The 20,759-nt window shown below is 38.5% G+C and overlaps 1 long non-coding RNA gene and 1 pseudogene across 7 annotated transcripts; one reads left to right on the forward strand and one right to left on the reverse strand.

Annotated features, from left to right (window-relative positions):
* LOC104766542 lies at nt 9,753–11,930 on the forward strand. 7 transcript variants are annotated; one of them, XR_764050.2, is made up of 7 exons: nt 9,753–10,068; nt 10,270–10,366; nt 10,449–10,557; nt 10,665–10,814; nt 10,905–11,018; nt 11,493–11,559; nt 11,677–11,930. It is a non-coding gene; the product is annotated as an uncharacterized LOC104766542 (long non-coding RNA). The 7 variants fall into 7 exon arrangements; XR_764051.2 differs by having other exon boundaries at nt 10,449–10,499; XR_764052.2 differs by having other exon boundaries at nt 10,456–10,557.
* LOC104767901 lies at nt 17,594–18,555 on the reverse strand (annotated as a pseudogene).

Genomic DNA, 20,759 nt, shown 5'->3' on the forward strand with positions numbered 1-20,759 from the left:
TAGAGACCATTTTTTTTTTTTTTTGTCTTATGTTTTCATATTCATAACTCAACTAGGGTGGTAGATAGCCTAGATGTGTAATAGCAGGTTGAGAGTGATTGTGACCATACAAAGGATAGAAACTGTGAAACAGAGACACATGTAGAATGCAATGACGGTGAGACGAAAGAAGAGTTTCAAGTGGGCTACATTGGATTTTTCCTTTAAATTTTTACAGTGCTTTAATGCAGTACAAGTATATGCTTAATTTTTTCGTTTAATGGTCTATGGCTCTTATGGATTGAACTCAAGTTTGGAGATCTACTCGAGTACAGTACTGGGGCAGCTATTAAGGTGATTGATGTATTCTTGAAAACTTGTATACATTTAAGAAATACGTGTAAACTGAAACTCCCCTTATACGTTGATTTTTGTTGGATAACAGGGAGACATGGTTGTTGTTGATATGATGGATGGCATAAGGACTCCTTCGCCAGAAAGGGTAACTGTTTTGTATAAAGTTCAGCTTTTTCCAAATTTCAATCGATGTCTATTTTTCCATCTGGTTGAAATACTTATATACAGATCGAGTCAAGTAGCATGGAGAGGTTGTGTCCGGGTGACAATCCAATATATGACAATGAAAGCAAACCTGTAGACACGGTAATAAAAAGAAACCTTTTATATAGTAAAACTTTGTATATATGTAGGTATTATAAAAACAGTGGAACGAGTCATTTATATTCAGAGAAACCATTTTAGGAACCTTTTTGTAGCTGGAAAACCGAAAAAACATGGTACTAACCATATTAGATGACGCAGGACTCACATGGAGCATCCTATTCAGCACAAGTATATGTCATCTATGATACAAAAATATAAGACATTGTTGATGATGATGATGTCAAACATTGATGAGGGCCTATGATCAATGATTATTAGCTGTTTGTTAGGAAGCTCAATGATTAAAATTTGGAGGATGTTTTTTGTAGGAGAAAGCGCTAGAGGATGGAACTGATGCACATTCTATATTGGAAGAGGGGCGTAATCATGTGAATACCTGCCCGAGGTCCTTATTTGTTCATAACAATGACAAACCAAAACCTAAGAACATACAACGTAACACTTTCAGTGAGTCGGCACCGACTGAGTATAGTAAGGTAAATTATTAGTTAGTAACCATTTGGTTTACACTGTTGCGTCTGAGATACATTAATTCTGTTATAACCAGGACGAATGTTGGATTAATCCAGGGGATGAAAGTTGTTTAGAACAGGTATGCTAGTGAGTAAAAGCAATAGTTCTATAATTGATTTCATGTTACTGAACAAATGGATATGAATTTGTGGACAAGGACAAGGGGACCAGACGGTGAATAAGAAAGTGGTCAAGATAAGGTGATTAGTAGTCTTTAAAAAACTTTTTATATTGTTGAGTTATCCTTATGTGTTCATATAATTATGTTTGTACACATGGATATGAGATTAAGATGACAAGTTACTAGCATTGATTTCATATTACTGAACACATGGATACGAATTTGTGGACATTGACAAGGGGCACTAGACGGTGAACAAGAAATTGGTCAACATAAGGTGATAAGTAGTCTTTAAACAACTTTTTATATTGTTGAGTTATCCTTATGTGTTCATATAATTATGTTGGTACACATGAATATGAGAGGATAACAAGTTCTAACACATGGATATGAATTCGTGGTCAGGAACAAAGGGCATCAGTCTATGAACCGAAAATTGGTCAAGATCAGGTGAAAATAAGTCTTTAATTAACATTTAAGTTTGTTGATTTATCCTTATGCAAAAGAGATATAAAGTCGAACGTGTCATAACTCATAACGTTTACATTAACCGCATGAAGTAAGGACAAAACAAAATCTAAAGTGATCCTAATATTTCCGGAGTCACTCATCCAACACTTACCTAGAAGGGACCAAAAAATTGCTACTCAGCACATACCTAACTCATAGCGTTTCCCGCAGCCTTAAAGGCAAAATATATGACAATTCAAAATGATCAAAAGTAAGAGTCTGGTTAATGAGGCAAAAAAAATTACTCAGAGCCCTCAAAACATAATATTCTTCACCAAAAGAAGCAAGACCATCATATGGGATTGCTACACCTACTCTTGTTGTGTCCCGTCTTTTTGCATCTTGAACACCTATTAACTCTCACATTGACAGTTGAAGATTTCTGCAAAAACAACATATACAAATGAATACATGATCACTTGAATGAGAAACAGGTTGTTCAAAAGATGAAGCTTTCAAGAGTCTTACTGGATATTCACCAACATATGGAATTCTAGACTTGGTTGGCCTACCAGATGGCCGGCGGACCTTTGGTGGGATTATGTCCCTCCTAACAATTTCATCGGACATGTCCAGATCATTGGGGTTAGCTTCCGGATTGATTACTCCTGCGTAAGTAGCTTTCCATGTAGAAGTCTTATAATACTTGTCTACTAGTGTGGCAGGTGGAATACCTTGGTAGTTGGCAGGCAACATTGCGTTTCCACAAGGGACTTAACTCGATCATATTGTTTACAAGTGCACTTTTTCAAATCCAGGAGGACATGATGTTTCCTGTTATAAAACCCAACAATTTCATAACTCCAACTTGAAACAGTTGCAACCTTGCTTCCGTTAACTTGTGACATGTTCTTTGTCATTTGTTTATCAACCTCCGGAGTTACAAACCCTTTGTGATTGGCAGACTTTTTTCTTTTTGAACTGAACCAGCGTGTTAACATAGCAAGAATAAACTTAAGCAACTCCACTATTGGTGACGCCCTACCCTTCCATAATGCTTTGTTCAACGTTTCTGCTATGTTGCTAGGCATAAGATTGTAACGGTCTCCCTGAAAATATGCATGTGACCAATGAGCAGCGTCGATACTGTCAAGCCATTTAGCACAGTCAATGTTTTTGCCTCTAATTTGTCCATAGTGTACGTAAAGAGCCAATTGTGAAGGCATATGCAGCATTAGTGACCAGTTTTGCAAGACCTTTGTTGTGAAATTTGGCATTGACATTCCTCGCTAAGCGAACAATACAAACTCCATGATGAGCAAGCGGAAAACCCTCTTGTTAGCAACGTAAATGGATTGATGCCTGTCAGAAATGATGGTCAGAGTTTTGCTGTTTGCGATTATTCGTTCAAGTTTTTCAAATAAACAAGTCCACGCATCATCATTATCGCTATCTACGACAGCAAACGCTAGAGGGAATACTTGAAAGTTTCCATCTTGCCCACTTGCTGTAAATAACACTCCTTTGTACTTACCAGTTAGATGTGTCTCGTCAATAACAAGCACACGTCTTAGCTTACTAAAGCCTTGTATTGATGCACCAAACGCCAAAAACATGTACAGGAACCTTTCACTACCATCTTCCTCAATATCTGTTTTGATATCTGTTAGAGTATCGGGATTTGCTAGTTCAAAAGATGCAAATATTCAGCCAATTTATCATATGACTCTTCATAAGTACCAAACAAATCCTCTGTAGGTTTTTCCCTAGCCCCCCCCCCCAGCACTTATTGTATGATGCTGACACCTTTAGGTCCTCAAGGACCAATTGCTGCAGGTCCATTGGTACTGGGGCTTTAGATGGATCACTAAATTTTGCTTTGTAGACAACAGCAATAACTCGAGATGTCACCTTCTTCATGTAATTTTAACTGGGCATGTGTGTTCCAAACATGCTTTACGTATCTCATAGTATCCATTGATCGTTCTTTAGCCATAATCCTCCAGTTGCATCGCTCACCAGAACAATTAAGAACAAAGTAGTCTCGCTTCGTCCGGGTTTGTGTAAAATGGAACATATTCTTAATTGCATATATAGCTAAACCTATCTGGCAATCTTCTTTGTTGGCGAATACCTTGCCCTTGTATATGCCTTTATCATCATCATCAATGTAAAGATTAGAAATATCATCCCTCTCATATTATGTGTCATTAAACAGAGGAGGATATCAAACTCCTCATCATCAACATCCTCTAAGCTCCATTTCGGTTTAGCTGGAATCTCTTCCTGTTCACCATTATGTGTCCACGCGGTTACGGTACTTTGGACAGGTTGAATGACTGCTGGGTCAACACTCAGACCGAAAAACCCACCAGTATCCTTACCAAATTTCTCATCTTTTAATGATATTCCATCATTGACGACAGCCCTATGATCAAAGCAGTCATTTGTGGTACACATAATTTCTACAGGATTTGCACGACCAAAATGATCTCCTACAAAGTTCCCCCAAAATTCTCTACCATAACCTTTAGGAGTGAGAACCTCCTGAGTAGCTCCTTCTTCTTCTGCGTCTTCTTCTTCTTCAGAACTATGATCCCAGTCTTCAACATTATCGTCCTGGTGAACAACATTACAACTTCCTTCCCAATACTTTGACTCTATTTCAGCCACCTCAGCCAATATCTCATGTTCAACCTAGGTGGTGGGTATTATGGGGATTGTTGATTTGGAACCAACAGTTGCTTCCATTGCAACATCCACATCAATTAAAGGGTCAGTGGAACCAAAACTACACTTCCCACGCTTACCATTTCCAAAACTACAACCAGAAGAACTGCCAGCTGACATACGCTTCCCACTCCTACCATTACAAACTCCAAGCTTAATTTTTTTTCTCCAATTCAGAAAGACTAGCGACGACGACATCATCCAGTTGGCTTTCAAGAGCGGCATCAATTAATGGTGCCAAATCATCATCGCTTGTTCCAAAACTACAACCAGGCGATTTACCGGAGAGAGGATTGCCACGACGATAAACATCAAAATCTCTATCCCCTGTATTTAAGTCATCTTTGTTTGTACCCTTGTTTTTTATTCTTCAATGTTGATAAACATATATAAATGACGGTTCTCCCGAAACAATTGCTTGAAGTAGTCTAAGCCAACATCGGTAGTAACCAGTACAGGAGGAGTTCTCTCACCCGTCGTGAAAAGCATTCTGTTAGGAGGACAAAAGATGAAACACGCCTTATTCGAGACAACGTCGAATTCAAGTATTACAACATCCTCAAGTTCAGCTAACAAATTTGTTTTAGAGAGGGGAACGACCCTCAAAACAAGAAACTTATCCACCTCAAACCTCCAAACGCCATCCACAGAACAAGCCCACTCACCGCATTGGAAAATATAGTGTCCAATCTACAACCAAAAATAGTTGGTTGTTTATAAATCACCCAATTGCAATCCACAGAAAATAACCAAAACAAATAATGCAATCCACGGAAAAAAACTAAAAAACAGAAAAGAAGAATAAATACCATAGCCACCATGTTTGGCTAAAACAAACCCTATTCTTTCCTGTCTCCCTTATCCACACAAAAGGAAACCTTTATATATGGCTGCCCACATCATATTTGGAGAACTAAACACGTGTAAGAATTGGATGAAATTAGTAGATTAAGTTTTGTCTTGTAACCTGTTTGTTTCTGGTTTTAAAGGTTTGTTTTTTTTGGTGTTGTAAAATGCAAAACATTAAATGTGCTTATGTGTTGGTGGTGTGGAGATTGCAGGTGATAAGAGAATTGAGTACTCTCTTTAGTACATTCATGGGATTGGTCGATGACCTTGAGAATTTTGTCTTTCGTGCTATGGTGCTCGTTTTATATGGTAACATCATTGCTAGAGGCTTTGGATTACAATATTGGTTGTTATCTTCCAATATGTATTGTGATTTATTTTCTTTATTTTTTGCTTGGTTTTGTGAAATTAGAGAGGTATGGAGAGATCGAGCCATGGAGAGATAGGTTTATTAATGAGAGTTTATAAACCTTGCAGTTGTTGCAAGTGACTCAGTGGAGGAAAGAGGCAAAGATGGAGCAATGATTTGAGAAGAATGATTTAGTCCAGTTACAGAGGTTATTCGTCGGATCTTCTAGAAACTGTTCAAGATAGAGAGGAGCGATCTCCACAATGATCATAATGCAGTGCACGGCCATAAGACTTATGATTTGGTATTTTGAGAAATTTCTCGTTATAATATTTGATTCCAAACAACGTAAGAACAAATATTATTTCAAGAAAATACAAAACAAAAAAATAATCAAATAAAATATCTAAAAAAAACTCGTGGCGTAGCGCGGGTACCAACCTAATATTTTTATTATTTGATTTTGATATGTCACGAAAACAAGAATATGGTATATGAACCCGTATAGGAGTGAAGTCTGTCACCGAAATGACCGGCTTTTTGAAGTCCTACAGCTAATTTTTACCAAATTTATTTAGTAATTTAGGTTTGCAAAAGAACTGTAAAAGTTCGACTGAAAGAACTTTTTAGTCTGCATGGTAAATATAACTATGTGATTTTGGTATTAGATTGAAACAATCCGATCCGTTTTATATATATATATATATATTATAATTAAGCATCCCATAAAACTTAATTAAACTCACCAAACCACAAATTTTCATTAAAACAACAACCACCAATATGCACAGCGGAAACATACCAACAATACAACATTCCTAACTATTCTAACCAACAATCTAGCATGTTATACTAAACCAGGTTCCAACACTAATAAACATAACCAAGACCGACAACACATAACTGTGACCCTAGATTATCCTCCTCCTCATCGCCATGATTCCACGCCACATACCTGCACACCACAAACAACAATTGAGATGCGTAAGTATTATCACAAATACTTAGTGAGGCAATCCTCCCATCTACTAGGCTATACACACATGCATCTGAGAAACCAACGTTTAACAAACAACAAACAAACACAAACAAACCAGGAAAATAAGTATTTGTCGCCTGCTGAAAAGGTTGGTGTCGACCGACACTGGCCCTTGGTGTTGATTGACACCGACTCCGCAAACACGTTCTACTCGAGTCAAAAGTCGAAGAACCGGTTTCCAGCTCTTACAAATTGTCCGAATCTCACCCAAAAGTCCTGGAAACTCCTGGAAACCACAACCCAACCAAAAGCATACAAGAAAACACCACAAAGAGCCATAAATCAAGCAAAAAAAAGGATTCTAAGGCTTAGATCATTCATTGTCATGCACTCACCTCTTTGCAATAAGTTTCTGACCCACAACAACGAATCCAACACCTTGGAAGTTTTCTTTTTCATTCCTAGCACCAGATCTCCACTCCACAAGAACATATCTCACCAAACAAGCATAGAATCTACAAGATCTCCCAAGAACACACTCTCTTCTCTCTTTTCTCTCTATTTTCTCTCTGGAACGGCTAAAAGTGGCTTTCCTGAAACCCTCAGGTCAACTTCTCACATAAATACCATGGTTTGGGATTCCACATAAACCAAACCGCTTGAATTCGACGATTTAAATCAATCAGGTCGAACCAGAAATTGCTAGTGTCGATCGACACTACCTTTAGTGTCCTCCACCAACAAGGATTCGTCCTCGAATTCCGTAACACCGTCCTTCCGCCAAGGACCTCCGTGCAACCGTCACAACGGCCCGCACATCCTCCGACCGGGCTGAACACCGTCAACCAAGGCTTTCCGTGCAACTGTTGCAACAGTCCACACATCCACGTGGCCCAACGATCCCATAACCCTGACCCCACTGGTCAGCATAACCCAAAAACCCGAGATCACCCCCGACCTTCAAGGTCTACATCAAGTCACATGCTCATATCCACGTCCTAGACATTGGTTGCTCTCTCACTCATACATTCTCAGGTCGCAACTTTCGAACTGCACCGCCTGCACTCTTAGACCGTCGTCCTCGAACCATACCATCTCACTCTCGTATCGTCACCCTCGAGGTCTCAGTACCAGAGGAACTACTCATCCCCTCCAGTGAACTAATCATCCCTTTGTTGAACTAATCATCTCCTCTGTCGCTCTCAAGGTCGCAACCCGTCAAGCCCGCAGTGCACCAGAGGAACTAATCATCCCCTCAGGTGAACTAATCATCCCCTCAGGAGAACTAATCATCCCCTCAGGAGAACTAATCATCTCCTTCGGAAAACTACTCATCTCCCTAGGAGAACTAATCATCTCCACATGAGCAAACAAGTCATAACATCTATAAGCACGTCCCGACCGGAACTACCTCCCTTGGTTTGTGTAAAACATCGCAGTGTCCTACCAACCACCATATTCCCTCACTGGAATATCAACACAACCATGACCACTCATCAGGCCAACCTCTAAACATCCCAACCACTCTTGGTGTTTACACATGCCTTATCTGTAAATGGACAAGTTCTAACTATTCATAAAAATTCCCATTTCCAGCACCGCATACTCATTAAACTCCAACATACACCAAGAATCCATAAGAACTAACCATCTTATTAAATATTCTCCCACCAGCATTGTATGAAAATTTGGAATACGATCAACTGGGCCTAAGCAACCTGCTTTAACACTCAGAACAATCGTTGAACTGGCACCCACACTAGCCGCACCCTCATACCCACTCTTGACCTGCATGCAAATTCCTGACTTGCTATCTCGTGGCACTCCAAGACACTCCGATGAAGTAAGTTCCCAACTTAACTTCTCGAACACTGAACAATTTCTTTCCTACTTGATCAAATATCTCAACAGCACCTCTGTCCTTTTTCCATAGCACTTAGGTAACATCCGCGAACCAAATAATGTAATTTGGGGGTGGGTGTCGACCGACACCAAGGGGAGTGTCGAATGAAACCAATAATTTCCAGTTCGACTGGTTTGTTTTAAATCGTTGAAATTGGAATTGGCTCGGTTTGGGAAGTCCTAAATCGAAGTATTTAAGTGGGAATCGACTTGAGGGTTTGGGGTGGTTTTGCCGTTTGAGAGAGAAAATAGATAGAGAGATTGGGAGTTTATCCTAAGAGTAAAAAGGTTTTGAGGAGGGTTAAGAGAAGTAGAGAGATGCGTTTTGCTGGTTCTAAAGGAGAGAAGGAGAGAGAGTTGTGGTGCTCTCACTTGGAAGGGAGGAGAAAGGAGATCAATCTTCTTCATGTGTAAGGAGAAGGATTTGAGCTTGGTGGGGGGATTGGGAGAGACAAGGAGGCTTTCTCATGGTTGTTATCCAGGTAAGTTGTGTTGTTTTAGTGTTAGATTGAGTAGAGAATCAATGAGTGTAGCGTAATAGGGATTTGCGGCGGGAAGGAGCTTGAAGGAAGGCTTCGATCGTGATTTCTGGGTTGGTGTCGGTCGACACCAACACCTGCGGATGAACAGCGTGAACTAGTCCGAGATGCGTACTTCGGGGGCAAAGTTTGGAGGATGAAACGGAGTCCAATTTGGCTGAATTTTGGTGGAGAGCGTAGTGGTGCTATAGGCTTCATATCCAACGATGGGTTTGTGAAATTAATGGTTGTTTGTGATTTAATCAAGTGTTTGTATTATGGTATGGGATAGATGGTTTTGTGGTAAGGTTGGGGTGTCGACCGACACCACCTTGATGTCGGCCGACACCTACATACTAGAAAAATTTAATCATATAGTTATGATTTTTTGCTATAACAAAAATTATAACAAATATTAATTACAAATAATTACAAATTAGTGACGAAATTATAAATAATTGATATCATAGCTAATTGGTTACTATGCGTAACTATATAATGACAAATAGTAATAGACATAAATTGTAACAAAAATACTACAAATTTAGAGATACAAAATGTTGTAACACTATTGCACACAACACAAAATGTAACAAATGGTAGTAAACCGCCAATATTTGTGACTTTTTATATTCGCAATACGCACAAGTCCAAGACTTAAAAGAGAAAAAAACACAATAACATTTCACTTTACAATGTTTGGTAAACAATAACAAAAAAAAATTATAACGAAAAAAAAGGTCTCGAGCAACCATCTTCTTCTCCTCTCTCTATACTCGATGTCTCCGATCTACACATCCACCGTCACCATCGCTTTAAATGAACCGTCTCCCGCACCCTCCTCCCCTTCGGCCATCTCCTCCTCCGACCCACCTCACCCAAACCCTAATCACCTTCAATCTAACATGCATGCCTTTCTCACCTATGAAACTCGAATTGAAGATTTCCCTTCAACAAGCTAGTTGTCTTCAGCACGAAAACGTCTTGGGTCCAGGTAAGTCTCGTTCTCTCTTGCGCTTTACAGGTTGTTTCAATTTTCTTATATTTGGGGATTTTTTTATTTTGATGACTTAGTTGAAATTTTGAGGTTGATTTGTAGATTTTAAGTCTGATAGGAATCAAAATTTCAGATAATTTAGGGTTTATAAGTTTTGGGTTTGGATTTGGGAGTGATTTAAACCGGTTTTACCTGCAGCTGTACAATTCCGCACAAAGAAGCTGCGTTGCAATGTTGTGACGAGGTTGATCCATTGGCAAAAGTCTGGTTTCCTAATAACCACCAGATAATTTAGGTAGTAATCCTAATCACTATTAGATAGAATATAAATAGCCATATTGTTTCACCCTGAATGCTTGATTTATATTTTCTTAAAGTCTATAGGAGTCGTGAACACTATACTAAGAAGAAAAAGCGATGGAAAGTTGGTAGGTTACTACAATGATTGTATTGGTTCCATTTCTTCTATTGAGGATGGCCTACGAAGTAAATTTATGTTCACAGCTTTCTTCCTTTTTTGTAGCTTCTTGTGGAAAAGTTTCAGTTTTTAGTAATGGAGCCTATTCTTTTTTTTTTTTTTTTTTTTTTTTCAGGCTCAAGTGATCCAAGCAGTGAACCTTCTTCTTCTTCGCCATTAGCTGGTAAAACAGTGGTGGTTATTGGTGCTGGTGGAGCAGGCAAGGCACTTGCTTATGGTGCAAAAGAAAAGGGGGCCAAAGTTGTAATTGGTAATCGAACTTACGGTAAATAGTTGTTTGTGTAGCTCTAAAGGAACTCTTCTTCAAGTTTGATCTTCTTCTTTGTGTCACTCATGGTGGTTTTCTCTTTTGCAGGGACAATCCGAGACTCGACCCTCAACAGTCTCATTCTCATCTTCATTTGTGTGTTGGTATATTTATGTTTGCTTCTGTTGATGATGTGTATGTTTTGTTGCCACTATTGACGAGGTAAGTTCCTTTTAACTTGTTTTAAATTTTTATATGATATGTGATTCTCTTTAGGTTCATTTGGGTTTGAAAGTTAAACCATTTAATGGGGATAGCAGCTTTTTTATTCTAAAACTGCTGAACTTTGTTTCGTATCTTCTTGTGTGCTCCAAGTTCTAGAGATAGAGAAGCTTCTCTTTTCTTCTAATCACAAGACATGTTAGTATTTTGTATGGTTAGTTAGTACATTAGTGTGATTGTTCTTGTTTTTTCTAAACGTTTAACTACGTTACAGGTTTTTGCATTGAGAGATAGATGATAGTGAAATTAAGCATCAAACTTGTTTAGTTGGTTTGTTTTATGAAACATCAATTGGTGAATCGTTAGTTGTTTGATTTCCTGCTGGTTCATGATGTTCAGTTTCATGTTCAAGGCTTGTCGTACTTGTAGTTACCATCTATTATTCATACTGATACTTGTTTTTCTCTTATTTAGATCATGTTCATGAGGTATAGAGCAAAGAAGAGACAAATTAACTCTTCTATGATTCACAACTTTCAGGGTATGTATTCTTTCCCTTATACTCTTGTTAAACCTGTAAGTCTGTAGCTATTGATACATTTGTTTCAACTTAAATTGGTATCATGAATCAGTGTGTGTGTGTGTGGAAACTATGCAGTTTGTTGACGACTTTCAAAGGTATTAGAAGCACAGTGAGCAGCTGAAAAGAAATACTTACGTTCATTATCACGGAGTGTATCAAAGGTTGTTAAGGATGCTGGTGTTATTCTTCCAAAACTTTTAAGTTACAAAAATTAGTTATTTATTTTATGTAATATAACTATGTATGTAAAATCTGTTTTGTGGAATGCATGTTCTCCATAATTTATATAATATTTTTATATATAAATCCCATTAAATAAATTTTGTAAAACAGGGGTCAAATATACAAATCTATATTCAATTAAATTTATATAGCAAAAAATAATGATATAACATTCTACGGATAATTTGTGTCAATTTGTAACAAATTTATGACTCTGAAGATTTTTGTGAAGAAATTAGCCACAAAATTTTGTGATTTTTTATAACTACAAGTTATTGATATCTCTGTTGCAATTTGTAACTGATAGTTATAGAGAAATGTAACAATTAGTAGCAAATAGCGATAAATTAATGTGTATCTAATTTGTAGCAATTTGCGATAATTTGTTATAAAAGGTTATTTTGCGATGACCAAATAGTTACTAATTTTTTTTTGTCTCAACTCTGTAACAAATCTTTTTTAGCTACGCAAATCTAGTTATACGTACACATTTTTTAGTAACTATACAAATATTTTTTACTAGTGACATGTTGTTGTGTGTTTGGGTCATAGGAAGAAAGCTGGAGTTAGATTTGGACGAGGATAGATCGACGGAAGTGATGTCGTGGGCCTCTGGGTCACTATAGAAGTTGATAGTGAATTGGAGTATTTGTGGGGAAGTGTTGTCCGTGGCTGGACGGAATCAAATATTCCAGTCCACATCTCTTGTTACTCGGTCGCTAGGGGTGGTTAGTTGTGCGAATCAGTAACTAGATGAGGTGGGGTTTGGTGTGTTTGTGGGAATTTTTGTAAGGAGCGATTTCTACGCCGGTTGTCTCGTCGGAATTATGGGATTCCGGTGAGATCATTTCCCGTGGATCCTGTGTGAGGATTGGGAATTCGGGTGCGGTTGTCTCAGTTTGGTATTAGAGCATATATGGTTCGAAAACAGACTCTGTAATGGAAATAGACTTGTCTAGGAAAATAGCTCGGGTTTCTATAAATGGAAAGTTTCCATAAATAGAAAGTTTCTAAAAATAGAGAATTTTATGAATAGTTAGAACTTGTCTAGTTTTGGAAGGGGTGCGTGTGAACATCCAAAGTGGTTGGGATGTTTTGGAGTGTGGCTTAGGAGTGGCCAAGGTGGAGGTTATGTTCCGCGAGGGAATATATTGGTTGGTAGGACATTGTGATGTTCTATGCGGATCACGGGGGAAATGATTATAGACGTTATGACCGTTTGCTATAGGGACGGGGGGTCCTGAACAACTCATGAGGAGATGGGGGTTCTCCTAAGGGGACGGGGGGTTTCCTAGATACAGATAGCTCGAGGGACTGTGGTCCTGAGGGTGGCAGAGGAGGTGGTGGTTCTCCTGGTACCGAGATCCCGAGGGTGACGACCTGAGGGTGAGACGGTATGGATCAAAGACGGGGGCTCTGAGAGTGAGATCGGTATGGCTTGTAGGTTGCGACCTAAGAACAGGTTAGTTGGAGGCAAAAGTGTCAAGGGCGTGGAGATAAGTAGTGTGATCGGTGCAGATTTAGGAGATTGATGGGGGTTCAATCTCAGATTTCCTATTGTGATCTGGTGCGGATTTAGGAGATTGATGGGGGTTCAATCTCGGATTTTTTTTTGTGAGCGGGTGTGGATTTAGGAGATTGATGGAGGTTCAATCTTGGAGTTCATATTGTGATCGGATGCGGATCTCGGGGTTGATGGGGGTTCAATCTCGGGGTTTCTGTGTGTTGACCGGGAGGGTTAGGTTTATGCTGGCTGGGGGGGGGGAGGGGGCAGAGTTGTGATGGTTGGTAGAGTATTGTTTGGGTTGACCTGTGGGGTCTGATTTGTCCTGACCAGTGGGGTCAGTGTTATGTGGACTTTTGGGACACGCGGATGTGCAGACTGTTGCAGCAGTTGCACGCGAAACCTTGGTTGGTAGTGTTAAGTCCGGTCGGAGGATGTGCGGGACATGGTAACGGTTGCACGGAGGTCCTTGGTGGATGGATGTTATTGCGAGATTCGAGGATGAATCGTTGTTGGTGGGGAAATTATAACATCCGCAAACCAAATAATGTGATTTGAGGGTGGGTGTCGATCGACACCAAGGGGAGTGTCGTTCGACACCAATAATTTCCATTTCGACCGGTTTGTTTTAAATCGTTGAAATTGGAATTGGCTCGGTTTGGGAAGCCCTAAATCGAAGTATTTAAGTGGGAATCGACTTGAAGGTTTGGGGTGGTTTTGCCGTTTTAGAGAGAAAAAAGAGAGAGAGATTGGGAGTTTGATCCTAAGAGTAAAAGGGTTTTGAGGAGGGTTAGGAGTAGAGGGATCCGTTTTGGTGGTTCTAAAGGAGAGAATGAGAGAGAGTTGTGGTTCTCTCACTTGGAAGGAAGGAGAAAGGAGATCACTCTTCTTCATGTTTAAGGAGAAGGATTTGAGCTTGGTGGTTGATTGGGAGAGACAAGGAGGCTTTCTCATGGCTGTTATACAGGTAAGTTGTGTTGTTTTAGTGTTAGATTGAGTAGAGAATCAATGAGTGTAGCGGATTAGGGATTTGTGGCGAGAAGGAGCTTGAAGGAAGGCTTGGTGATTTCTGGGTTGGTATCGTTCGACACCAACACTTGCGGATGAACAGCGCGAACTAGTACGAGATGCCTAATTCGGGGCAACGTATGGAGGATGAAACGGAGTCCGATTTGGCTGAATCTTGGTGGATAGCTTTGTGGTGCTATAGGCTTCATATCTAATGGTGGGTTTGTGAAACTAATGTTTGGTTTGTGATTTAATTAAGTGTTTGTATTGTGATCTGGGATAGATGGTTTTGTGGTAAGGTTGGGGTGTCGGTCGACACCGACACCAACATGTTGTTGTGTGTTTGGGTCAAAGGAAGAAAGCTGGAGTTAGGTTTGGATGAGGAGAGATCAACGGAAGTGATGTCGTGGGCTTCTGGGTCACTAGAGGAGTTGATAGTGAATTGGAGTATTTGTAGGGAAGTGTTGTCCGTGGCTGGACGGAATCAAATATTCCAGCCCACCTCTCTTGTTACTCGGTCGCTAGGGGTGGTTGGTTGTGCGACTCAGTAACTAGATGAGGTGGGGTTTGGTGTATCTGTGGGAGTTTTCATAAGGAGCGATTTCTACGCTGGTTGTCTCGTCAGAGTTATGGGGTTCCGGTGAGATCGTTTCCCGTGGATCCTGTGTGAGGATTGGGAATCTGGTGCAGTTGTTTCAACTTATCACGTCTAAACGACCTAGACAAGTCTATTTCCAACATGTCCTAGAATCATATACGTTCTGATACCAAACTGGAACGACCGCACCCGGATTCTCAATCCTCACACATGATCCACGGGAAATGATCTCATTGAAACCCCATAATTCCGACGAGACAACCGGTGTAGAAATCGCTCCTTACAAAAACTCCTAAAAATACACCAAACCCCATCTCATTTTTTAACTGAGTCGCACAACCAACCACCCCTAGCGACCGAGTAACAAGAGAGGTGGGCTGAAATATTGCTCCGTTTCATCGTCCAAATGTTGCTCTGAAGTAGCCATCTTGAACCAGTCCGCGCAGTCTATCTATAGGTGTTAGTGTCTATACGACACCAACCCAGAAATCACGATCCGAGCCTCTTTTCAAGCTCCTTCTCGTCACAAATCCCTAATCCTTCACAATTATCGATTCCCTAACCAATTAAGCTTCAAACAACACGACTTACTAGGAGAAAGCCTCCTTGTCTCTCTCAATCCACCACCAAGTACTCCTATCCTTCCTCCACACCCATGAGAAAGATCTATCACCTTTATCCTTCTCTTACAACACAACGGAACTCAGCCCTCTCTGATCCTCACCCCACAAGCAAACTCAGATCACACTGGACGCAACAACTCTTTCTCTTTTTCCCTCTTCCTTGGTAGCTGCGACCAAGAGACGTAAAATAAGGAAAAGATGATTCCCCGTCCCCTTATAAAATTAGGATTCTGATTTAATTCAATCCAAACCAGCAGACCGTTCACAAAATAAACAAAATCTGCAGCCAGTACACCATGGTGTCCGTCGAAAAATTGGTTCGCGTACATTACATATAGATGATACGAGTTGAGCCGCCAATCACTTTTTATATTTGTTAAAAACAAAACTATACTATCAATTACAAAATTAATGTTTTTTTATAACAGCTAACAAAATTATAATGTTTGTTTTTTAATACAAACCAATTCTCTCGTTGCAAAGCAACCAACGCATTCAACTCTAGTAACTCCACTAAACGCGTTCTAGTCCAAGGGCGCCGGTACCNCAGCCCACCTCTCTTGTTACTCGGTCGCTAGGGGTGGTTGGTTGTGCGACTCAGTAACTAGATGAGGTGGGGTTTGGTGTATCTGTGGGAGTTTTCATAAGGAGCGATTTCTACGCTGGTTGTCTCGTCAGAGTTATGGGGTTCCGGTGAGATCGTTTCCCGTGGATCCTGTGTGAGGATTGGGAATCTGGTGCAGTTGTTTCAACTTATCACGTCTAAACGACCTAGACAAGTCTATTTCCAACATGTCCTAGAATCATATACGTTCTGATACCAAACTGGAACGACCGCACCCGGATTCTCAATCCTCACACATGATCCACGGGAAATGATCTCATTGAAACCCCATAATTCCGACGAGACAACCGGTGTAGAAATCGCTCCTTACAAAAACTCCTAAAAATACACCAAACCCCATCTCATTTTTTAACTGAGTCGCACAACCAACCACCCCTAGCGACCGAGTAACAAGAGAGGTGGGCTGAAATATTGCTCCGTTTCATCGTCCAAATGTTGCTCTGAAGTAGCCATCTTGAACCAGTCCGCGCAGTCTATCTATAGGTGTTAGTGTCTATACGACACCAACCCAGAAATCACGATCCGAGCCTCTTTTCAAGCTCCTTCTCGTCACAAATCCCTAATCCTTCACAATTATCGATTCCCTAACCAATTAAGCTTCAAACAACACGACTTACTAGGAGAAAGCCTCCTTGTCTCTCTCAATCCACCACCAAGTACTCCTATCCTTCCTCCACACCCATGAGAAAGATCTATCACCTTTATCCTTCTCTTACAACACAACGGAACTCAGCCCTCTCTGATCCTCACCCCACAAGCAAACTCAGATCACACTGGACGCAACAACTCTTTCTCTTTTTCCCTCTTCCTTGGTAGCTGCGACCAAGAGACGTAAAATAAGGAAAAGATGATTCCCCGTCCCCTTATAAAATTAGGATTCTGATTTAATTCAATCCAAACCAGCAGACCGTTCACAAAATAAACAAAATCTGCAGCCAGTACACCATGGTGTCCGTCGAAAAATTGGTTCGCGTACATTACATATAGATGATACGAGTTGAGCCGCCAATCACTTTTTATATTTGTTAAAAACAAAACTATACTATCAATTACAAAATTAATGTTTTTTTATAACAGCTAACAAAATTATAATGTTTGTTTTTTAATACAAACCAATTCTCTCGTTGCAAAGCAACCAACGCATTCAACTCTAGTAACTCCACTAAACGCGTTCTAGTCCAAGGGCGCCGGTACCCATATATTGTCCGATATCTTAAAAATTAAAAAATTTGCTTGGTCAATTGATATATTTTCTCAATATATCTTTACTTTTTCATGCATATGAAAGATAAGTATATTTTAAGAAAATTAGACCTGGAAACCGATTATTTTAATATTTGAGACTTTTAAGTTATGGAAACATAAAGAAACGATAAAACTGGGTTATCAAAGTGATACGACTGCGACAAGGACGGTCGAAACCACAATTAGAGCAGCTTCTGCCAGTCCGATTATGATCGTCAATGAAACCACAGTTATAACATCTTCTACGAGTAATAGAAGCCCCCAGAAACTACACGGCAAGATTTTGGTAACTATCAATGAATGACTCGAACTTATCAACGCTAGGTATCATAAGATCATTTGTTTTAATATAATTTAAGGCTGCATCGTTGAGGACTTTGTCAAAAGGGGGTTTGAGCAAGCTCAAGGAAGTCAAGAGAATTCGCCATATCCAGAGAAGATATAAGCTCGGATCTGCATACGTCTCGTAGTTGGAGAATCTTGTATTTGTCAGCTGCAAGATAGAGAGCCCGAGCGTGTCGCTTCACTTTCTCTAAAAGCATAGAACCATCATTGTATATAAACTCAACAAAAGCTTCTAGATCTTCTTGTTTCATCTCCGAGAGAGTGATTGTTTCCACCTGCTTACTCGAAGTCTTCAACTCATATGATTATAGCATCTTTTTAAAAACTTCCGATCTTGATTCCTATTCAAAAACATACATGTTGAAAGAATTACATTAACCACAGTCACTAAACATTGGCATTTAGAATTGATTCTTGAATAAGATGATGATATCAATAAAGAGAAGATGAGAGGAGAAGAGACCACAATAGCTTTGTGGGTAGAGATAACTGAACCCTCATCATCACTATCCACTGCCTTGAGGCGTACGTCAACTTGCCATTTTTCTGCCAAAACCTTTGCAAGTAGAGCCCAGAAATGCTCTTTGTTTGATTTGTGTTGTTGCCATATCAAAAAGGTAAATTTTGACGTTGTAAGTGATGGTGGATTATATAGAGAGAACACCATGACATGCATTGTCAAAATGACTATAATTTTATTTTTCTCATCTGTTTTCAGTTTACAAGACTTTGGAAATGGAGAAGATACAACAAATATATAATTCAATGAATAACCAAGTCCAAACTCTTAACTGGTCTGGCCTCCTCTCTTGGAAATTGGTCTCTGATCTTGAAAATTGTATTCATATGGAATCAAACAGGTGCAGATAAAGTGATAAACAACAGTAAAATATCGGCATCATTCTAAATCCATTACTTTGCTTTTCTAAATATTTTCATTTAAAAAAAAAAAAAATTTTGTCAAAGCAAACATTTTCAGATTTTAAGCTGCAAATATTCTTAAGCAAAGTCTTTTTAGAAGTAAAAAATAAATTTGACATTTCATACGTATTATATTCGAATAACAGTAAATTCGCACTTATTTTTTTTATTTTTTTTTTATCAGGAGGTTCAATGCCGAAGCTTCTAATCTTCCCAGGATCCGGGAAAGATCGGTGAAAACCCCTAGCCAAATGGAATTATTTAGCATTTTCGCACTTGAGGGGAATTGATCCATGATCTGGACCAACATGACAACTCCTTCCTCAAGTGGAAACCACTAGAGGAAGACCACTTATTTTTGTTTTGTGTAATCCAATAAAGTATAATATATCATACGTTGCTGTTCACTAATATTTAATATTATATCAATAAGAAAAATGCTAATATTCAAGTAAATAAAAGATTTCATGATCAGAGTTTCGTTGTAGTTAGCATTTCAACATATTATCGAAAGTTTAGAAATTGATTAGGTAAAAAATCTGTAAATTAAGAACATATATATCTAGAATAAAAAAATTGTATAGAATAATTATTTATTTCTTATATATACTGAGAGTCCATCTCTTTATATTTTCAAAAACTTACATGTCTTTATTTTTTCTTATATGGTTTATATATATTTTTGTGTTGTTGTATTTTATATTTATTTCTTATGAGTTTATGCTATGTAATTTTATGCTTAATTTTAAGAGAACATAATGTATAAATAATATTTATAGTTTTATTATTGTTACTAATACAGAGGCGGATCTAGAGTGTGAAATGTAAGGCATGTGCTCTATACTCACTGTTAAAAATTATATAATACCTCTTAATTCATTTAGTAAAAAAGGTCTCATATGTAATATTTTGGTAGCTGGTCCGATGCCCCTTCTCTGTAATTCCTTCTCATTTTCTTTTCAAAAAGTTTTGTTGATAAGAAACAACAACAACTGTATCATGCCAATAATGTTTTAACTTTAAAGCTAGTGTACTATAAATTAATGAGAAACATAATGTTAATGGATCTCATGACATACTCTTAAAATGTTAGATCTAATTAGTATGGTAACTGTGAAAATGTCTTTAATTAAGTGGTTAACGGTTAATTTTCACAATTTTTTTCATTGTCGTTTGACTCCACATTAAATTATGTTACCTGGCGGGCGTAATACAGATTGCCTATAGATCAGGTTTTGTGATCATTAACATTTTAAATGACTTTTTGCTTAGCCGTGGCAGAAACATCATGTCTTAAATCATACATTTAGGGGAACACATGTTTAGCTCATTGATGTTATATGTCGGCATTTTATATTATTGTTTCTGGAAATATCAAACTTTTGGTGACCAATCCAAGAAATGCGTACTCCACTGTCCCACAAGAAATAGCTTGCAGCTTATATGGAGTAGTGGACAAGACACGATGTATAACAAAGTTTGTTTTCTGTCCACATGCGTAACGATTAGGTCAGGGCAAAATATGTGAACCCAAAAATCTAATCCCAACCCGATTTAAAATATCCAATCTAAATCCAAATCTAAAATTAAAAATATTCGATTGGATGTTTTTAGTAAATGAATTAGATACTCGAATCTGATTGGGTATATCCGAACACCCGAACAAATGTATGAACTTATCTAAAGTTATATATCCCTAACAATAGATTAAGTCAATTTACAAGTTTTGTAAGTAATTTTATAATCATTATTACAAGATAAATTAGTTTTCATTTTCATATGTTATAATTTGGATAAATTATATGATTCTAACTTTGAATTTGATGTCATTTGATGTTTTAGGAAGTCAAGAACTATCAGCTTGTGAATTTGGTGTTTTCATATTTAGAATTGTCTTTTTTTTTTCCTGAATTCAATTTGGTTTGATAACTTTGGTTATTTTTTCTTTGGAAAAATCACATTTTAAACCTTCAAAGTGTCATTGAGTAGCACTTTAAACCTTGAGATATTATCACTAACAATATTAACCTTTAAAATGATTTCACTAACACTTTAAACCTTAAAACT

This window comes from Camelina sativa, chromosome 19 (genome assembly GCF_000633955.1).
Source record: "Camelina sativa cultivar DH55 chromosome 19, Cs, whole genome shotgun sequence".
In the NCBI taxonomy this organism is placed as follows: domain Eukaryota; kingdom Viridiplantae; phylum Streptophyta; class Magnoliopsida; order Brassicales; family Brassicaceae; genus Camelina; species Camelina sativa.